Source organism: Microtus pennsylvanicus, chromosome 10 (genome assembly GCF_037038515.1).
Source record: "Microtus pennsylvanicus isolate mMicPen1 chromosome 10, mMicPen1.hap1, whole genome shotgun sequence".
Lineage (NCBI taxonomy): Eukaryota > Metazoa > Chordata > Mammalia > Rodentia > Cricetidae > Microtus > Microtus pennsylvanicus.
The window spans coordinates 44,608,782-44,630,225 of NC_134588.1; the positions used below are offsets into that span (position 1 = coordinate 44,608,782).

At 41.2% G+C, this 21,444-nt stretch overlaps 1 protein-coding gene across 1 annotated transcript in view; it reads right to left on the bottom strand.

Annotated features, from left to right (window-relative positions):
• The window catches only part of Rnf2 (ring finger protein 2), a 32,449-nt gene extending 11,495 nt beyond the window's left edge, over positions 1-20,954 (bottom strand). The window contains exon 1 of the mRNA XM_075988215.1: positions 20,688-20,954. The gene's annotated coding sequence lies outside the window, so the exon portion shown is untranslated. The remainder of the gene's footprint in view (positions 1-20,687) is intronic.
• Between the last annotated feature and the right edge of the window lie 490 nt (positions 20,955-21,444).

Genomic DNA, 21,444 nt, shown 5'->3' on the forward strand with positions numbered 1-21,444 from the left:
AGGCAGCAGCAAATTCGAAGTCAGCCTGGTCTACACAGCAAGACCTGCAGGGACAGAAATGGGGCGTTTTGTTTGAGATTTTATCCTTTTAAGTCACAAGCATGCTACTCTGGAATAGTAGAAAAGATAACCTTAGGAGCACCTCAGGAACTGGCAAAGCCTACCTACTCAGTGCAGGCTCCAGGATGCAAAACTGTAACTTTTGAAAGGTTTTTCCCTTGGGGAGACTCTGTAGTGCCATACTCCAACAAGAAAAACAACAGAATTAATTTTCATGGTTCAGAAGCCTTAGTACTTGAGTCCACTTGTAGTCTAAGGCAATGGGTCTCAACCTGTGGGTAACAATTTCTTTGGGGGGAGGGGGGTCAAAGGATCCTTTCACAGGGATCTAAGACTGTCAGAAAACACAGATATTTACATTACAATTCAAAGCAGTAGCAAAATTACAGCTATGAAGAAATTATGGTTGGGGGTGACTACAATATAAGGAACTACATTAAAGGAAACTGCATTAGGAAAGTTGAGAACACTAGTCTAATGCAACCAAGATACAAGTACAGCTGGTGACATACCTGATACCTCACAGTGCCTTTGTACCAAACTACCAGGTCATGGAGACTTCCACTAGGATTTCAAAGAAAGGCCTAGAAGGTCAAGCAATCAATGAATGGAGGATCAGAATCCATGCAGGCAGCCACATACACAATGGGCAATGTATAAAATCCTGGGATACTCGAGTTGCCAGGAACACGGAACATCTACAAAAGAATGCTACAGGTAGCTCAAGTGAAGCTCATGCCCAAGAATCAGACATATGGGATGCAAATGAAAAGCCTATCCTGTCCAATACCTTTGGAGCTCAAATAACAATGCTACATGCCTAGATGCTGGACATGGGCCTATAGGATTTAATGTTACCCTACTAAATGGTCTTGCTTTGAACCAATTCTTCCTTAATAATCTCTCATCCCTCCCTTTTGAGGTGGCCCTGTTTGCCAATGTATGATAGACATTTAATTTGATGTTTACATCTGTGTTCTTATCACTAAATACCTGGTAGAAAGAGTTTAAGAAAGGCATTTATCTGGCCCAATGTCATCGTGTCAGGGAAGAAATTGCAGAGGGTTCAGTTTTTGCAAGCAAAAGCTGACTCAGCAGTTGCTTGTTACACTCTGCTCATCAAGTAGAGCTGGCGCTGAGTACGACTGGGTTATAACTAGGCCTGCACACAGGTGTACAACCAACATGAAACAAGTACACAGCAGTTTAAGTTACTCTTTAACTTGGTATATAGAACCAAAAATGTATACATTAATTGGCACTAACCATATCATATATTGATACATGTCTATAACACACTTAAAATAAAAGCTGTAGCACAAAATGACACTATTCATGCAAATTTAAAAGTCCAACCACCTAAAAATCACCCCCACTTAAAAAAAAGCAGTATTTCTCAAATCACTTAAGTTAATATCAACTTTTCCCTCGGAATGTCAAGAAATCAGACTACTAGAAATTAGGCTGCTGCAAAGTAGGCTGAATACAAAATAAAGTACATTATACTTGAGGGGTGGGGAATGACTCTTCTACTGTAACTGAATACAAAATAAAGTACATTATACTTGGGGGTGGGGAATGACTCTTCTACTGTAACTTGAAAAACTACCCACTGACAAAAACACCTCCTATCCCTGTGTAACTTCACTGAAATGCATTACCTGAATAAACAGGAACAATAAACCAAGGAATTAGGTAACAGTGCAACCAAATTGAAGCAGGCTGTGTGGGAGACAGCCACTGAAATTACTGCTGTTACCAAAACAACACATGTCAGCATTACCTTAACCACTCCAGAGCTGTGTAAAAAACATCCCTAAGTTATTTTTTAATCAATGTATTATCTTATCAAATGAAGAAACTGGGTACTGAAAAGGGTAAGAGGCTCAGAGAAAAGAAAGATGTAATAATAAACAGAAATGTTTTTATTTTTACATAGCCAGGGATTTCTGAGAAAAAAAAATCTATCCTTAACAAAAAAGTTCTCTAGAGATGAAACTCCAGACTACACACATTTGAGTGATTATAATTCCTAAATCTTGTCTAATTGTCTTGCCTGGAAACATCTATTACATTCTAAAAATTAAGAATCCATTCTGCTTCCGTTGAGAATCTATCTGTATGTTAGAGATCAAAACCATTCGCCCTTTTCTAGGGAAGGAATTGGACCTGTTCTTTGTCTACCAAATTATCAGTTCTCACTGCACTGCTTTGGGGGAAGACTTGAAACAAAAGGGAGCTGAGCATCGCTGTAAACTAACCTGCCCCCACTCTACAAGTCTTATATCTTCTTTCAAGGTAATATGAATACAATATGAAAAGTCTGTCATATCATTACACAGAAGACAGTTCCTACTATCCTTTAGTTCAGGCATTAAGAGCAGTAACAGATTTTTGAAAACACTTATGTTTTCTGAACAAATGTACATCTAATAGCTGAATACAGACGTATAATCCAAGCTACCAAGAAGCCTGAAAGGCAGGAGAATTTTGAATGCAAAGCCTCACTAGGCTACTGAATTAAGCTCAAAGCAGCCTGAACAAATTAATGAGACTGCCTCAAAATAGAAGAAGAGAGAAGAGGAAAGGGAGGAATTTCCCAACAGACATAGGGCTCTGAGTTGGGTCCTAAACTGGGGGTGGGAGATAAACACACACTAGGTCCAACAATACATTAGAAATGAAAACTTTCCATGTTTTTCCTTAGAACAACAGCTCTCAACCACTTGATCTAAGGATCCTTTCACAGGGGTCACACCTAAGACCATCAGAATACAGATATTTACATTACAATTCCTAACAGTAGCAAAATTAGTTATAAAGTAGCAACGAAAATAATTTTATGGTTGTGGGTCACCACAACACGACCAACTGTATTAAAGGGTCATAGCATTAGGAAGACTGAGAAACACTGCCTTAGAAACTAAGTATTTCACTAAATGTTTTCCAATTAAAAACACATTTAGTGAAAAGTTAGATTTGTATTTATTCAACTATATTATGGGTTAATCTTGCATAGTTGATGAACCTAACCACTAACACCATTTTTCTACATAAATGTTCATTTTATAATACCTGGCAAACAGAAAAATATACAGGCATTTGTAATCTATCAAGTTAAAAATTCCTACTGAAGGGTGTAAAAAGCCTCAATCAAGCCTACAGGAGAATTTCACATGAAGCCAGAGTTCATGTGAAAAAAAAACCCAACAATTTCCTACTCAACCCTCAAGATTCTAATATATAGAATTCTGACAGGGCCATATATATACTTGTTCTCAAGATCTTGTAACAAAAATTAAATCTACTAAACTAAAACTATCCTAGAGTAAGGACAATGAGCCTCCTTTTGAGAGGTCTTTATGACATGAAATGTGAAGCAGACAGAAGGCACAGGCTCTTGACTTTGCCTCCCACCTCTAGCAGTTACTAGTTATGGTTGTCACAGATGGACATCTCAATGTCCAAAACACACAGGCCCTCCTTTAAAGTGGTATCAAAAGTAGAATCCAGGGTTTCCCAAATACTAGGCAAGTATTCTCTGCCACAGCCACACCCACAGCTTTGGGGGAATAATCTATAGGAATCAATGTTTTGTAAGGTCGTTGGCAAAGTTTAATAAGGTGTTCATATAAAGTGCCCGGCACATTCCATAAAACCAAAAGACAGCATCTTTTCTATGTATTTCAATTTAAAGAAGTATTATTTCTTCACCCTCTGACATGCAAAAGATCAGGAAAATGTTATTTAACACCCCCCCCCAACTTATTAAAACTCCACACTAAATCTTCTTCAAAAGGTTTAGTGGTTTTATCGAGGGGCTCAGGATGTACCTCACCTGACAAAATGCTTACTTAAAATTCATTAAAACCCAGAGTTCAATTCCCCAGCACTACTGCCGACCCATACCAGTACCCCCAGCACTCAGGAAATAGAGGGAAAAAAAACACAACAGGGTCATCCTTGAACTCCACAGCAAACTGTACATTTGGCCTGGGCCCTGTGAGACTCTGCCCATAAAGATTTAAAAAAAAAAAAATAAATTGGTAGGTGGACTCAAGACTGCTAACTGGAGACTTACTCTATAACAAACAAAAGTTGTCAGGGCAGATTTATCCATCTTCTGTGTTAACAGCCTGTATGTGGCTTAATACTAAATGCAGTATTTAGAAACTTAAAGGGAACAGAAATGTACTGGAGACAATTATAGCTAATATTTCACGTTAGATATTCTTCTAAAATGTTTCTTGGGTTAATGATTCAACCTCCAAACTCAATCTTTTAGGAACATTAGAATATATATAGGAAAGATACATTGCTGCCCAACAGAATGAACACTAGGCTAACAGCACGGAGGAACCATATAACCTTTAACCTCTAGTTACACTACAAATAAACCAGCCTCAAGGGAGACTCGGGAGGCAGATGTAGGCTGATCTGAGTTCGAGGCCAGCCTGGTCTACAAGAGCTAGTTCCAGGACAGGCTTCAAAGCTACAGAGAAACCCTGTTTCGAAAAACCAAAAAAGAAACTATATTCTATTTTGAGCTAAATTCTTATGTATTTATGCCTACAAATGTTTGCCAGGTGCTTAAATTGTGAAATCTATTTACAGCACCTGAAATAAAACTACATTTCAGTAGGTAAGTGATGGAGGAAGGTCATTGGTTAAAATAAAAGAAACTGCTTGGCTCTCATTGGTTAGGAGATAGGTGGGAGGAGTAAACAGAACAGAATGCCGGGAGGAAGAGGAAGTGAGGTCAGACTCGACAGCTCTCCTCTCGGGAGCAGATGCCTCTGCAGAGAGTCGCCATGCCTCGCTCCCGGGCAGACACAAACGATGAAGCTCCGACCTAGAATCTTCCCGGTAAGACCGGTGCTCACAGATTATTAGAGATGGGTTGATCGGTATATCAGAATTAGCCAGTAAGGGCCAGAGCTAAAGGGCAAAGCAGTGTTTAAATGAATACAGTGTCTGTGTAATTATTTCGGGGCATAAGCTAGCCGAGCAGGCGGCTGGGGTGTTGGGGACGCAGCCCCGCCGCCCTTATTACTACAGGTAAGCAATAAATCACACTTCCTTTAAAACAGAAAGACCCTGAGTAAATGAGGTTATTTAGAAACATTCATTTATACTCGGAAGAAGGACTGCTGTTGTAAGACATTATTGCACATTTAGTGCTTTAAGACAATAATTTATTCTCATACACATAGGTCTGGAAGCCAGAAATTCTACAAACCAAGGTGTTGGCAGGGTTACTCTTTCTCACAAGAATGATTATCTTTTTGACAATGTCTGATGTGGGATTCCCCTCTGTATGCTATGAATATGTTTTATTACCATTTGTTAATGAATAAAGCTGCTTTGGCCAATGGCTTAGCAGAGCAAAGTCAGGCAGGAAATCTGAACAGACATATAGAAACTTAGGTGGAGTCAGGGAGCCGTCATGTAGCTGCCGAAGGACACACCAGAACCTTAGGAACCTTACCGGTAGGCCAAAGCCTCATGGCAATACACAGATTGATAGAAATGGGTTCATTTGAGATGTAAGAGCTATCTAGGAATACGCTAGAGTCATTGGCCAAACAGTGTTGTAATTAATATAGTTTCTGTGAGATTATTCAGGTCTGAGAGGCCAGGAAACGTTTAAAAGCAATCTCTGCTTACACTGTCACTTACAAAAGTCACACTGGAGAACAGCAGAACTGAGCTTTAAAATTTATATCTATAAATCTCTGATTTTGTGTTGGCCCCATTCATATCTATCTTGGGTTGCATAAAGCGCATCAGGAGGTAGGTGGGGCCTTGATGGAAGTATCTGCTATTGCTTTTAACTTTGGGTAAATGCATTCCTTGGTGTGTGGCCACATCATTTCAATCTTGGTTTCTGTGGTCACACTGCTTTCTCTTCTGTTGCTCTAATCTCTCAGCGGCCCATTCTTATTAAGAACATGTACTGACATTCCCAGGCCCACTGTTTCAAAATTGTTAATTTTATTATATATGCAAAGGCCTTCTTTCTGAGCAAAGTAACATCTTTCAGAGAATGTAATATGTATATACTTGGGGTTTATTTTTTATAACACCTGTGAAAACTAACACACCAATGATAACTGATTCTCCACTAATAGCACTTAAAACTATCCAGCAGAAGATTACTTTTCTTTAGCTTTGTACTATGAAATAGACAACAGAAATATCATTTCTACATTATCCCATTTACAGTTTCCTTCAATAGTCTGAGATATACTCTTTTAAGTACTACAAAATAACATAGAACTTCCTCTATTTTTAACAAGACATTCATCATTTTTATTCCATGGTTAGTGTCCTTCTTCCTGAATAGAGCAAAATAAAGATCACTTCAAATCCATTCTCCCATCTCTAAATTTTTCCTTTACTTCTTCCATTGTATTTTATAACATGCAAATGAGCAAACAATTTCTTCCTTAATTAAAGTAATGTTTGCTTACAAGATACAGATGATAGGTTTTAGAAATTTACACAGGGAATAAGAATTTCCAAGTAAGCAATCCAACTGCTATCGTAACCCTGCCTACAGTGACTGTCACTCATAGATACAACCTTCAGCATGGTAATGTAAAGCCAGACACCAATCTCTGCAGACTTCTAAAGACAAAGAAGGTGCTCTTCACTTCTCTATTGAAAAGCTTATTGTACTTAACACCTGGAACACTCATCTGAACTACTACTGCATTAGCTGTACTTCTTTTAAAAAAATATTTATTTATTATGTATACAGTAAATATTCTATCTGGCATGTATGCCTGCAGGCCAGAAGAGGGCACCAGACCTCATTACAGATGGTTGTGAGCCACCATGTGGTTGCTGGGAATTGAACTCAGGACCTTTAGAAGAGCAGGCAATGCTCTTAACCGCTGAGCCATCTCTCCAGCCCCTTAGCTGTACTTCTTAAGCAGTATCATGAATTCCTAACTATTGTATTTCTTTTACACATTATGGAACACAGAGAAGAAAGTATTCAGGTCGACTTTCCAAATCTTTATTATCCAGTATTAAATTGTCTTTTTCTTTGCTTTTCCCAAGACAGGGTCTCTATGTAACCTTGGCTGTCCTGGAACTCACTCTGTAGACCAAACTGGCCTCAAACACAGAGATATGACTCCTGAGTGCTGGGATTAAAGGTGTGTACCTCCACCACCCAGCCTGTTTTCAGAGAACTGATAAACCCTTTAATATTATGTGTTAAAAGGAAAATAAATGATAATAAAAATAATAAAGACTTTGGAAGTTTCATTTAAAATGTAGACCCACACAAGGTGGCAGTCTTTATAGAGTAGCCCACTCTTCTGCCATCCTATCTCATCTCCTCTAATGCTAAGCCTCTACACAAAGACACTTTATTGATGGCTCACTTCTGTCTTCCTCTGTGGTTTCAGGATACACCTACAATGGTCCTGCAATGGTCAGTACTAGCTATCTCAGTTGCAATCTAATTTTCTTTTGGTCCCTTTACCCAACCATATTTTTAGCAGAGTCATAATAAGGAACGGTGAGTAAACGTTCAGTAGAGGCTTACACTGTGATAGGAAATGACAAGCTCCCACAGTCCACTTACTGGCTAAAGGACAGGACAACACCAAAGTATGCTTTCACACAACTTGATAAATAACACAAGGGCACAAATTAAGGGAGGAATAAAAATCTGACAAAGCTCCCTAGAGGAAAGGAGTCCTCCTTGGAGAAGGGTAACTAAGTAACTAGTGAGGAAAGAAAGGCCAGAGGACAAAAATAATCAAAAGCAGCACCTGACAAGGTGGGGCATACTAGGGCATTCATTATGAACTGAGCCAAGAACTCAGCATGACAGTGCATTGTTTCCATCCCAGCGTGTGTGAGGCTGAGGCAGGAAAATCAGAAGTTTGAGGACAACCTTACTGCAAAGACAGAAAAGGAAAGGAACCGTATCAAAAGAGGTAGGGAGAATAGCAGGTAGCAAAGCTGAAAATGTAAACTAGAGCACTTTTAGAGAACCTACATGTAAGAAAGATCCGTAGCACATAATGTGGTGAGACTGGCAGTTTAGACAAAACAAAACAAACACCTCTGGCAAAAGTAGAAGACAATTTAAGAAAGGCAGAAATCCTAATCAAAACAGTCAAACATTAACATTCCAGTAGACAAAAATGATGGTATTAGAGCTATTAGCAACAATCAGCTGGATAGGGGAAAACCAAGGATGGTTAAAATATATACCATATAGGAAATGAGGAAGAAAATAATAAAGGGCTCCCAAACTTGTGGCTGTGTAGGTGCTAATGCTAAAAGTAAAACAGGAAATGGTGTTTTTGCAAATTTCTATTCTAAACATACTAGTAGATGTTCTAAGACCAAGCAGACAAAAAAAAAATTTAAAGAGACAAGAAATAAAAGGCACCCAAAGCAGAAAGTAATTCTGTTCAGATGATATCATCTGATATGAAGAAAAGTGAAAATTCCACTGAACTATAAAAACTGAACCGGTAAAATCAGTTGAACAGAAATTCAAAACACTAAGAATAAATGAAAAGGAAATAAAACAATTCCAATTACAGTCACATATACACAGGCTCACACACATGCACAATAATCCAGGGCACTCGCCAAGCAAATATAAGGCCCTGGGTTGAATTTTAAGCACAGAAAAATAATAGTCTTCTACCAGAAAACTGTATTCCAGTCAGCAGTGAAACACAGACACAAAGATACATTACAAAATATCATCAGAGACATTTTAATGCATAGGTACACTGATGTTCACAGTAACAAATATTACCCAATGACCCATTTCATTTTCCAATTTTAAATGGTGCATTACTCAGAAATAAATTTAAGCAACACTAACAAAAATCAATACTTTCAAAATCACTAAAAAAAATTTAAAAAAAAAGTATAAGCCGGGCAGTGGTAATGCATACCTTTAATCCCAGCGCTCAAGAAGCATAGACAGGTGGATCTCTGAGTTTGAGGTCAGCCTGATCTACACAGCAAGTTCTAAGACAGCCAGAGCTACATAGAAAAACCCTGTCTGTCTGAGGCAGAGACCCACATTGGAGCACAGGACTGAAATCTCAAGGTCCAAATCAGGAGCAGAAGGAGAGAGAGCACGAGCAAGGAACCCAGGACCATGAGGGGTGCACCCACACACTGAGACAATGGGGATGTTCTCTCGGGAACTCACCAAGGCCAGCTGGCCCGGGTCTGAAAAAGCCTGGGATAAAACCGGACTCTCTGAACATAGCGGACAATGAGGACTACTGAGAACTCAAGAACAATGGCAATGGGTTTTGATCCTACTGCACGTACTGGCTTTGTGGGAGCCTAGGCAGTTTGGATGCTCACCTTACTAGACCTGGATGGAGGTGGGTGGTCCTCGGACTTCCCACAGGGCAGGGAACCCTGATTGCTCTTTGGGCTGATGAGGGAGGGGGACTTGATTGGGGAAGGGGAGGGAAATGGGAGGTGGTGGCGGGGAAGAGACAGAAATCTTTAATAAATAAATAAATTTAAAAAAAAAGAAAAACCCTATCTGAACAAACAAACAAACAAAACACTGTAGCCTGAATTCTAAATGTTCTTAATAAAAACCCAGAGTCAATATTAGGGGGTGAAAGCTGAGAGATCAGAGAAGCAATGCAGCCACAGTCACTAAAATGACCTCTTACCTCGACCAAATCCTCAGACTGACTGCCTCAGACTGCAATGAGCTCCTGTCTCCTCAAGCCTTATACTCTCTTTGCCCAGCCATACCACTCCTGTTTCCACCTCCCTAGTATTGGAATCGCAAGTGCTGGGATCACCTTTGTGTGAGCTGTTTCTCTTTTAGACAGATTCAATCTCAGGTAGCCCAGGATGGCCTTGAACTAACAGAGATAGATCCTCTGCTTCTGTCTCCCGAGTCCTGGGACTAAAGATGTGTGCCACCATTCCCTGGCACTATACAATGCAATCTTTCAAGACCTCAATGAGCACCTTCCCCTCCAAAATAAACACATAAACAGATAGATAAATAAATAATCACAAAGCTCAGGACTGGAGAGATGGCTTAGCAGTCAAGAGTACTCACTGCTCTGGCAGATCTCAGTACCCAGAACCATCAGGCAGTTCACAACCACCTATACCACTAATTCCAAGGGATCTGACACCTCTGGCCTCAAAGAGCACCTGCATAAAGGCTCACACACATACATATAAATAAATATAATGAATAAATAAAAACATCATTAAAAAGAATCATAAAAGCCCATCTCAAAATTCATACAGAATCTCAAGAAACCTAGAATAATCAATATAATGTTGAGAAAAGAAAAAAAGAATTTGTGTTTAAAATTTAGCATGAACCTACATTTCTCAAAATGATGTGGGTTGGAGAAATAGCTCACAGCCTTGGAGCCAAGATTATTCAAATGGGGAAAGGAGAAATGAATCTTTTCAACAAATACTGAGAAGATTCAGGTACCCACGCACAGACAAATGATGCTAGACCCAAATCTTACTATACACAAACTATCTCTGACACTGGATTCTGCAATACTGTGGGGTATCAAAATCACAGAAGAATACTGTCAAGAATGAAAAAGTAGCCTACAAAATGTAGAAAATATTTGGAAAGTATCTGGTAAGGGATTAACGTCTAGGATATAGGATACATTAAAGAACAAAAACTGAAAGTAATAAAATAAATAGCTATTTTTTTAAAATAGGCAAATAACTGATATACAGATACTTCTCCAAAGATATACAATAATAATAAACAAAAAGAGGGTTCACTCACATTAATAATTAGATAAATGCTAATAAAAACCACCTCTCCTCCCTTTCCCGCCTCTCCCTCAAAAGCAGTTTTCAGCTTTGTAAAATGCTGCTGCCACAAGGTGGAGACAATCTGATAACAGGAATACTGGTTACTGAAATAGGAGCAAGGACAAACTTTCCATGCTAATGGAAAGAGCCCAGCTTCAGTTCTACGGTGAACTAAGGCTAAACACTTTAGCTGAAGATCCAGTTTCCTTATTTATAAATTTATATTAAGTAGCCCCAGAAGCATTTTTAATGCTCTAAGGAACAGAATTTGCCTCATTCTCCTAAGCTGATATAATGAATATACTTTTAACAGCCTTGTTCAGCTTCAATACCCTAACCATTATTACAACCTTTACCATCCATCTTTTCTTTCCAAAGCAAGCCAAAAAGAAGCAAACAACACATTAATCTACACTCAGAAGCCAAGCATAGTGGTTCACACCTACAATCAAAGAGCAGGGGAGGGAGGGGAAGGAGGAAAAGGAGTTTAAGAGCAGCTCTAGCTAAATATTAAGTTTAAGGCCAACCTGGGCTAAATAAAGATGGAGTTCCTTGTAGAAAGTTGTATTTGTAACAAGAGAATAACCGAAGCCAGGCGTAGTGGTTCGTGCCTTTAATATCAGCACTTGTGAGGCAGGAGGAAGTAGACCTGAGTCTGAGGTCAGCCTGGACCTCAAACCCTATCTCGAAAAACCACCACCAACAATGGAACCTAAAAAAATTCTTTGAATTAAAAAAAAAAAAAAACTAAAGGGAAAAATAGCCCTTTTGAAAAGAAAAAGCTTTTGGAGCTCCAAGTTGTAAAGGCCAGATAAAACCCACATGCTTATAAGAGGAAGCATAAAAAATAAACCGAAACAGTTAAGAACAAAAATCCAAAAGAGAAAAGTCATTTTGTAGGCTTTTTCTTTCATTCTTGACAGTATTACTCTCAGTCTAGGGAATAATGCTGCTACCAAGTAAACCAAATATGGCCTGTAATCCCTGCACTCAGGAGGCTGAGTCAGAAGGATCTCAAGTTCGGAAGCCAGCATGGGTTATAGGCAATTGTTATAGGTAATATTTATTTACACTGCTTACCACTTTATCTGAAATCCCATTTAATTCTGAGAGTTTCATGAAGTAAATACAATTACTGACTTCACTTAATAAATAAGAAATAGATGTTTAATAACATAACAACATAACATAAAGGACTCACTCGTCTCACGGTAATCTTCAGGGGCATTATTCAGTCCTTGTCCTAACCGCCACACCATGTTAACAATGTCATTAGCATAAATATTTGCTGCAAGAAGGGATTCTTTTTTAAAAAATCGCTAAAAATAACAAGGATCTTGAGTTTGAGGCCAGCCTGGGCTACACAAGTTCCAGACCAACATGAACTACTGACTGAGATCCTGTCTCAAAATAGCAACAATGTTCATTTAGCAAAAGGAGCTCCAAGTTGTAAAGGCCAGATAAAACCCACATGCTTATAAGAGGAAGCATAAAAAATAAACCAAAACAGTGAAGAACAAAAATACAAAAATCTGAGGTTTATCAAAGCTCGCAAAAGCAGGAAAAAAATTCTCATGGTTGGTAAACTGAAATTGTGACTTTAAGTAAATGAATCCATAGGTCTAAACATCTATGAAATGGTGTTTCAAACCTTTTTCCTAATGCTGCGACCTTTAATACAGTTTCTCACATGTGGTAACCCCCAACCATAAAATTATTTCATTGCTACTTCCTAACTATAATTTTGCTACTGTTATGAATGGCAATATCTGACATACAGGATTTCTGATATGCGACCCACAGGTTGAGAATTGCTGTCTTAAAGTAATGTGGAAATAATGGAAGAAGTTCCATTAGAGTACGTGTATCACGTGTATATGTTTACACTTTGTGATGCCTACCTACTAAAGCAATGCTGTTTAATCATTAGGCGTGTGTTGGTGGTGCTGCTACAGGGACAGAACCCCAATGCACGTAAGGCAAGAGACCTCCCAATGACAAACAGCTCCAGCCCAGGCTTTTATAAACTTTTTTCCCTTCTACTTTAATTTTTTAACAAAGAATTTTACTAGGTAATCCAGACTAGCCTACAATGTCCAGAGATGTTTTGCAATCCCTCTCCCTCTTTAGAAAGAGTTTCTCTGTATAACTGCTGTGGCTGTCCTAGAATTTGCTCTGTAGACCACGCTGGCCTCAAACTCAGAGATCCGCCTCCCTCTACCTCCCAAATGCTCATCAGATGGTTCACCAAGTGAGCCACCACTGCCAGAGAAGTTTTGTGATCTTGACAGAGTTAAATCTGGTGTGGTGATGCACACCTTTAAGGCCTCCCAATGACTAACAGCCCCAGCCCAGGATTTGATAAACCCAGAGGCAGGTGAATCTCTGTGAATTCAAGGCCAGCCTGCTCTACAGAGTTCCAGAACAGCCAGGACCCAGGGGTACATAGTGAGGCTCCTTTTTAAAAACTAACAAAGCATAAACAAACAAAACTAAGAGAAAACTATACACAATATACCATATTTATGGGAGCTTAAACAATAGCTCAGAAACGAAGAAGCCACAAGTAGCTCACAACCAACCTCAGTTCCTTAAGTACTAAGCATGCACATGGTACACATATCTACATGTAGGCAAAAGCAATCATACAGAATAAAAGTAAATCTTTAAAAAGAAAAATTCGTACACAAAACTGGACAGACCTGTAATCCCAGTCCTCAGGCTGAAGTGAGTTCAAAAGAAATCTGAGCAATTTGGTGAGACCACTTAAAAGACGAAAAGCAAGGGTGGGTCTACTACTTCTGGACAATCAAGGGAAGAAAAAGGCTACATTAACCCAGTAGCATGGTCTTTGGGACACTATAGTGTTCACTCTTCAACTTGGGAGGGGGGCAGGGATAATGGTGGTTCAAACTGAAGCTATTCCTGCCTCAGCATTCCTCAGTGCTGAAATCACCACTATCTCCCTCCACTTCTTAACAAAAAATCCTGCAAACCCAACAACACTCTTAATGTTTTCTGTCTGTAGCTCCCACTAAGAATCTGATGAAGAACCCTCACCTCTGAGAAAAAAAAGCATCATCAACACAGTATATCTACAATTCCTCCCCTTCCTGTTCAATCCTTACAACTGTCTATCAAATATAGAAATTTAACCTTCAGTCATTGCCTCTAATCCCAGTCCTTGCCAGGCAGGTGAATCTCTGTGAGTTCAAGGCCAGCCTGGTCTGAACAGCAAGTTCCAGGACAGGCTCCAAAACTACCCTGTCTCAAAAAACAAAACAAAAATAAATAAAATAAACTTTAGTCAAAGTTATCACCAGGATAGGGTATAAGCCACAGATAAATGGATCTCTCTTTTCTTTCTTCACATACATTCCTGCTTACAATTGGCTTTTTAAACTTTTTTTTAAAGTCATTTATCTCTTACCATCTTTACAAATAATCATCAGGTCAAATGGACTGGCATATAGACACATGAATACACAAACACACTCAGAACACCCAAGATCTGCTTGTAGTTGGAGTCAGACCTAGAAACCAAGTAAGTAAGCCTCTCCCTTCACCACCTTTTCTAAGAGTTGGCTGGGGGTTGAGCCTAGGGCCTTAGGCAAAGGAGGCGAGCACTACCCTGAGCTGGAACCCTAGCCCTACAAATCAAGTTTCTTATTGCCAACTTTGAAGCTCCCTTCTACTACACACACTACCCTTTCAGTAATATATAGTAAGTCTTCAAGAAGACATCTGGCTGAGTTCCAAGACAGCCCTCATGTGCTAAATTAAATTCTGCATAGAAAACAGTGTAAATAGTGAGAGCTTAATGCAATTACTGACATGGAGATATACGTATTTTAAAAAATAAACAATTAGTTTTAAATCAATATGGTATGTGTGTGGTGGAAGAAACCAGCAGAAAAATCAAAGCAAAGTACTATATAGGATCTACACATTTCACAATAGCCAACTAGTAATAGTCACCAATACAATGAAGGAAGAAGTGAGAATTGATAAAATCTGTCAAAACAAAGGAGGAACTTGTTTTCTCTTTCAGAAATAGCATTAAGAAAGAGGTCTTAAAAAGTCTTCTGAGGGGGGCATTAAAAAATATTTCCTAGTTCTAAAATCAGAAATCTAAAGTTGCTTTTCTATCATTTGCCGGTGTTATAACTGTTTTCAATGAACTAAAGTGAACTCTTACATCCAGAAAAACTAAACTATTCTTGAATGGTCTAGGAAGGAGGAAACATGTCTGCAACAGCTTATTCCCATTATCCACTAAAAAATCCTGGAAACACCTATATACACAGTACAAGACTTAAAGTACAAGAAAACAAGTTTTTACAATTTCAATGGATAAGGTACAAAATACTTAATAACGTGACAAAATTGAGATTGCTCATCAAAACAGCTTTCATACGAGGCAACAGACACAAAAAGAAAATAAAGGTGAATTTGATCTGAACATAGGATAAAAACAATGCTAGTCATTAAGCTTAGCTAAGCAGAGGAACAGGAAGCTGGCTGCTACGTCCTTTGGGCTCCCAAAACACATCACTCATCTGTTACTGCATTTAACACACCGTACAGTGGTTTGTCAATTCCCCTTAAGGACAGAGCCCTTTAATGTATTTTTCTATTTCTAATTCCTAGCAAAATAGTCTAGCACAACAGAAAATGATGAATGTTTTTGAAAGGGAAGATAAGGCAGAGTTTCCTATTAAAATTACTGTATTTTATCATGTGCCATTGTGCAGGTCTTTTATGCACTGTCAGTTCTAAACCACCCTCCTAAACCAGTGTATGGAGACAAAGTAAAATTCTTCACCCAAATTTCATGGTTCTTCTGTCAGGAGGGTTTCTGCTAAGTTTTGCTACTAAAGGTAGGAGAATGGTGACTGGAAAACAGGAATGGGTCTCTTTTTAAAAGGCTGCAGTTAAGTTGAAACTGTAGTCCGCCCCTGGCTGAGGTGGCAGAAACTGGCTCTAGCCTCCTGCATCCTTTGGTACTTCCAGAGCCAGCCATCACACATCTTTCTGTAAACAGCTGACCTCTACAAAATCTAGTTTCATGGACCCTCTTCTTAAACCTCATAAGGTTTAACTGCTATTAACATTTCCTTCGCTTTTATAACCATCTAACCAACTTCCTAATATTAAATATGTTGTTCTTACTGAAGCTAGTATTCTTTACTGAGACTTAGTATATGTAGATGGATGTTTTCCCTATGTGTATGTGTATATAGGCATATAGTGCTGGCAGAAGCCAGAAGGAGCATCAAATCTGCTGGGATTGGAGCTACACCTTGTTAAGATCCACCCTGTGAATCTGGGAGTCCAAATCCAACTGTGGTCTTCTGGAAGAGAAGCCAGTGCTCTTAACTGCTGAGCCATCTCTCCAGTCCTCTAGACTCAGTGCCTCTAACTGCTGTCATCTGAGATACCTTGCTGCCTCAATAAATTTGAGATTATTTTATAAAATCCATTTTTAAAAGGCTAACTTGAAATCAGTCATTTGTTTCTGTTAAGGAGAAGCAAAAAAGTCACTCAACTTTTGTTTGTAATCCAAGCCATCCAGCTTTGGAATAAAGAACAAATAAAAAGTGAGGATAGTTCAAACACACTCCGTTCTTTACTACAGCACAGTCAGACTGCTGACACGGTGGGAGTTGATCTACACTCCAGTGTTCTCAATCTAAGTGAGAGGTAAGGCTGCTACATGTGGGGGTTTTGTTTGGTTTCTTTTTGCTGCCAATCTGGTCCAGATATGCCCCCTATCATTCAAGGAAAGAACTAACGATTCGATCCAGCACTAAAGCAAGCCTGAATTTACCACTCACTTTCAAGCTGGTTTTCTCAGTGCTGGGATTAAATCTGGGTTCTACACACGCTAAACACAATCCCCTCCTGGCTCATAATTTTTACATTTTACACACTAACTTTGAATTCTAATTTCTTCATTTAAAAAAAAAAAAAAAAACCTCCATCACTAGGATGGGCATGGTGGCCCAGCCCTTCATTCCCAGCACTCAGGAGGAAAATGCAAATGGATCTCTGGGAGTTCCAGGCCAGCCAGGGCTACACAGTGAGACCTGTCTCAAAAATAAAATCACAACTCCACTCTACAACATAGAAAAAAAAGCTTCTTTCAAAAGAGCCCCTAAGCAACACATGTTAAAAGCAAGCAAGAGAAACCCCTAAGACATTTTTTAATCTGCCTGCTACTTACCACTTCGTTAGCACGCCTTCACTAAATATTTCAACTAAAGTTAACTTTTAAAGCGATTTCTCACTATTTAATACACATAAACTAACTTTTAAAATTTTAACAAATGGCAGCTATGTAGAAGCAATTCATTCTCAACATGTGTGAAGACACAGGAATCTTTCTTTGGAACTTCTGGTGGCACAAAGCAGCTCAACATCTAATCAAACAAACTACCTACCCGTCATACCCATCCACTTAGCTGCCAAATACCCACAAACCTTTAAAACAGAATTCTAGTGGAGTTTCTCTACTCAGAACAAAATCGGTAACAGACCACCCACTGACAGTCAAGGACTCAGTATCTAGCTAGCTACTGCCTATGAACAGAAGTACAGCTAATTTCTAATTAATGGGTCTCATTACAAATTCAAAACATCTATGTGAAACCAAACTATACACACCCACATATGAACTAACAAAGACCCACAGAATCCAGAACCACAAGTGTCCAATTTTTTCCCCCTTGGAAGACTGGGTCTCACTATGTAGTCCAGGCTGGCCTGGAACTCAGAGACTGCTTAAGTGCTGGAATTAAAGGCATGCACCATTTCATCCAACTGAGTGTCCAACCTTTTGACATTGTGACAAGATGCTGTCATCTACAAACTTGTTGGGTCCCACTCTTAGCTATCCCGGAATGTATGTGGCCTAGGCAACAAGTTGGGCACTCATGAATGCTGGGAATAAGGACTGGTCAGGGAGTGGTGGCACATGCCTTTAATCCCAGCACTCAGGAGGCAGAGGCAGGAGGATCTCTGTGAGTTCGAGGCCAGTCAGGTCTACAGAGCAAGTTCCAGGAGAGGCTCCAAAGCTAAAGAGAAACCCTGTCTCGAAAAAACATAAAAAGAAAGAAACAGACAGACAAATGAATGCAAGAAATCAAGCAACTAAAATATGATTATCTTTCAAGCTATGTAACACTAATTAACAATCTGTATGTTTGCAGAGAGTGTCCACGATCTCAAGCATTCTTCCTCTCTAGATTACAAACTGGGGCTGGGTATGTAACTGGGTGGTAAAGCTAGTGGAAGGGAAGTGCTGCTGACTGACCCAGACAGTACCAACACTCTAGCTATACCGTCAGACCTATAACCCCAGCAGGACTTCCAGGAATCCAAGGAGATCCCACCTCAAACTATGATACATTTTTCATTTCTCCAGAATTTAAGAAAACGAGTCATTTCAAACTATGAGGTGAAGTCTCTTTAAGTCATACTAGAAGCATTACCATAATTTAACAAAGTCCTTTCTTTCCTCTGGATAGCCCTGGTTGTCCTAGATAGCCTCAGTAGACCAGACCAGGCTGGCCTTGAGATATTTGACTGCCCCTGCCTCCCAAGTGCTGGGATTGATTAAAGGTGTGTGCCGTTACAGCCCCACTTAAAGTACATTTTAACATGTACTCATTTCTCTTGCTAGAAGGACTTATGCTTCTTTGCTAATGTATAGAGATTAAACTGTCCCTGAAACAGCTGGTTATATATTACTCATTAGGCATGCATCACCTTTATTCCCAAACTGCATAATATAAACACAAATCTTGAGTAAGTCAGATTAAAGAGTATAGGTCTGACATCAGAAACCTACGACCAGTGACAGACTAATGAGATTTCAAACATGTTTGCTGACTTGGTCTATATTTCTATATACTCTACATATGCACTGTCTTGAATGATACACAGAAGAAAATAATAAACAAGAACAACAAAGCCCACTAAATACCCAGTATTTGGCATGCCTGAACTATCTGTTATATGACTTGTTCTAATTTGAGGCTTTCTGTGCAGCACATTTGAGGACCATTATCTTATTTTTTTTTCAAATACAAAGACTGGCAGGACCCAGCCAATTATCCTTCCTAACAGGTCCTTTTAGAGGTTTGGTCTTTGCTTGCTTGGTTGTCAAGGCAGTCTCATAGATCCCAAGCAGGGCTTTAGGTAGCCAGGGATGACCTTGAACTCTGGAACACCCTCCACTCCGGAAGACTAGGTTACAGTTGCGTGTCTACACTCCATCTATAACTAAGGTCAAGTGTGCATTCCACAAAGGTGACTTAGAAATTATTAAAGAAAACTTGGAAAAAGTAAAAAGCCATATTTGCTGTGGTACCCCTAGAAAAAGGAATGTTACATACTTTTCAGTAATTTTCCTAAACAATGGGTTATGTGTCCCATCAAGACTTCACTAAAGATACCTGTTGGTTATGACAAGTACAAACTTCAGAGGGCAAAGAGGTATATCCAGGAGTAATATTGCTGCCATTTGAGTTCTTTATATCAAAGGATCAAATTTCCATTTAAGACACAAAATATAAATCGTGGTATTGAATGTGTAATCTCAACACTTGGAAAGGTGAAACAGGAGGATTGCCTTAAGTTACTTATGGAGTTAAGAAGCCAGCTTATAGAATGGGTTGCTATCAATCTGAATTATTAAAATATTCAACAATTAAAAACATTAACTACCAAGTCCACTAAGCACTCTGGTTGATTATCTCGGAACTACAAAAAATAAATTATTTAATGCAAAAGGCCCATGGTGCTTTTAATTAAATGATCAGCTTCAATTACTGACACTGTGCCTCCTTTTCTTATTTTCAAAAGAACGGCATAGTACTAAAAAATGCTTAATGCACAGCTAAGACTTTTCACACACCGCACAGAAGTCTGACATCTTCACAACGCGTTACAAAGCATACAAACTTCCGACAGTCTTTTAAAGACACCCAAAGGAGACTGGGGGACATGACCCGGTTATTTTAGTGGGCAAAATAATCGGAATGAACCTCAAAGTTTGCAAGACCGAATTTTTTTTTTTTTTACCAACAGTATCTCTGCGAGTACGAAGAGGACTTCTGTAGCAGGGAAATGATTCTAACCACTAGGACCGGGGCTGGGGAGTCGACGTGGAATCAAGGATTTCGGCACAAACGTCCCGGGTTCAAAACGCGAAGCTGCCAGAACAGACCGAGCCGCCCCCTCCCCCAACGCCATCTCGGGGGTGAGCCCGCGGCTCTCCGAGGCAGCAACAGATACTCCGGAGCAGGGAGCGGCTCTCCAGGAATGTGGGGCCGGGAGAGGGTCTCCGGCCCACCCCGATCCCGGGTACCGAAGGCAGGAGGGTCGTCGACCCCAGGCGCCCCGCCCCGCCCCCACGGCGAGGACCTCCCGGTCCCGCGGGGAAGCCCGGGGGGAAGTTCGCGTGTCACTCCGGAGCCGCCCGTGAGGCCCCCGGCAGCCGTAAGCCGACGGCGGCGCCGACGCGCTCCACGGGAAGGGCTCCCGACGCCTCGCCAGCCCGGTGCTCACGGGTCGCGAACAATGAGCCCTCCAGGGCGGGCCGCGAGCGGCCGAGCGAGCGGGCGACCAGGGGCGGCGGCGCCATCGCCTCACGGCTCCTCGCGGCCCGCGGACACACACACACACCCCCAGCCCCGCCGCCGCTCGGGCCTCAGCCAGCCCCGCGTCCCTCCTGCCTGCCGCTGCCTGCCGCCGCCCCCCGCCCTCGCACCCCTCGCCGTCCCGTCCGCCCTGCTCACCAGCTTCTGCCCCAACCCGGGGCTCCGTTGGCCGCGGCCGGAGCGAGACTCGAGGATCAACCGCCGGCGCCGCCGCACAATATGGCGAGCCTCGGCTTCCGCAATGGAGCTCGGGAAATACAACAGGGGCCGCTCAATATTCATGAGAGACTGGGGGGTGGGGGGGGAGCCGGCTCGGCCGGAGCTGCGGGGAGGGCGGGAAGGAGCGAGCGAGGAGGCGGAGGCGCGGGACGCGGACGTGCACCGCGCGGGGAGGCCCCCGGCGAAGGGGAGGGGGCGTGCCTCGTGCAGGCAGGCCCCCACCGCCCGACGCCGGCAGGCCACGCCCACATCCTGGCCACGCCCCCGCCCGCGGCCACACCACGCTGGGCGCCCCCCGGCGCGGGCGCAGCCCCCGGTCGGAGCCTGCTGCCTTGGGCGCCTCCGTTCTGTCTGCGTTCCCAACCTGGAGCCTTTCTCGGCCTGCCTGGGCCCACAGGTTGCGCCTTTCCGCCCGCTACTGAGGTTTTTATACTTGGACTCCTAGCCCCTGACTTCGGCGTCCTCTTACACATCCCAGCACTAGAAATCCTCAGGATTTCAACGGCAGAACTTTCTGGACTTTGGCTGCCCTGCATCCCAGTCTACCTCTTTGCTGAGTAAACTCGCAAGAGCTAAGAAAAGTGACCTTCAACTCTGGAAATGTATGCTTGGGCGCCCGTTAGCATTTGTTTCTACTGACCCCCCCTTCCTGCTGTTTATATCAACCTCCTTGGCT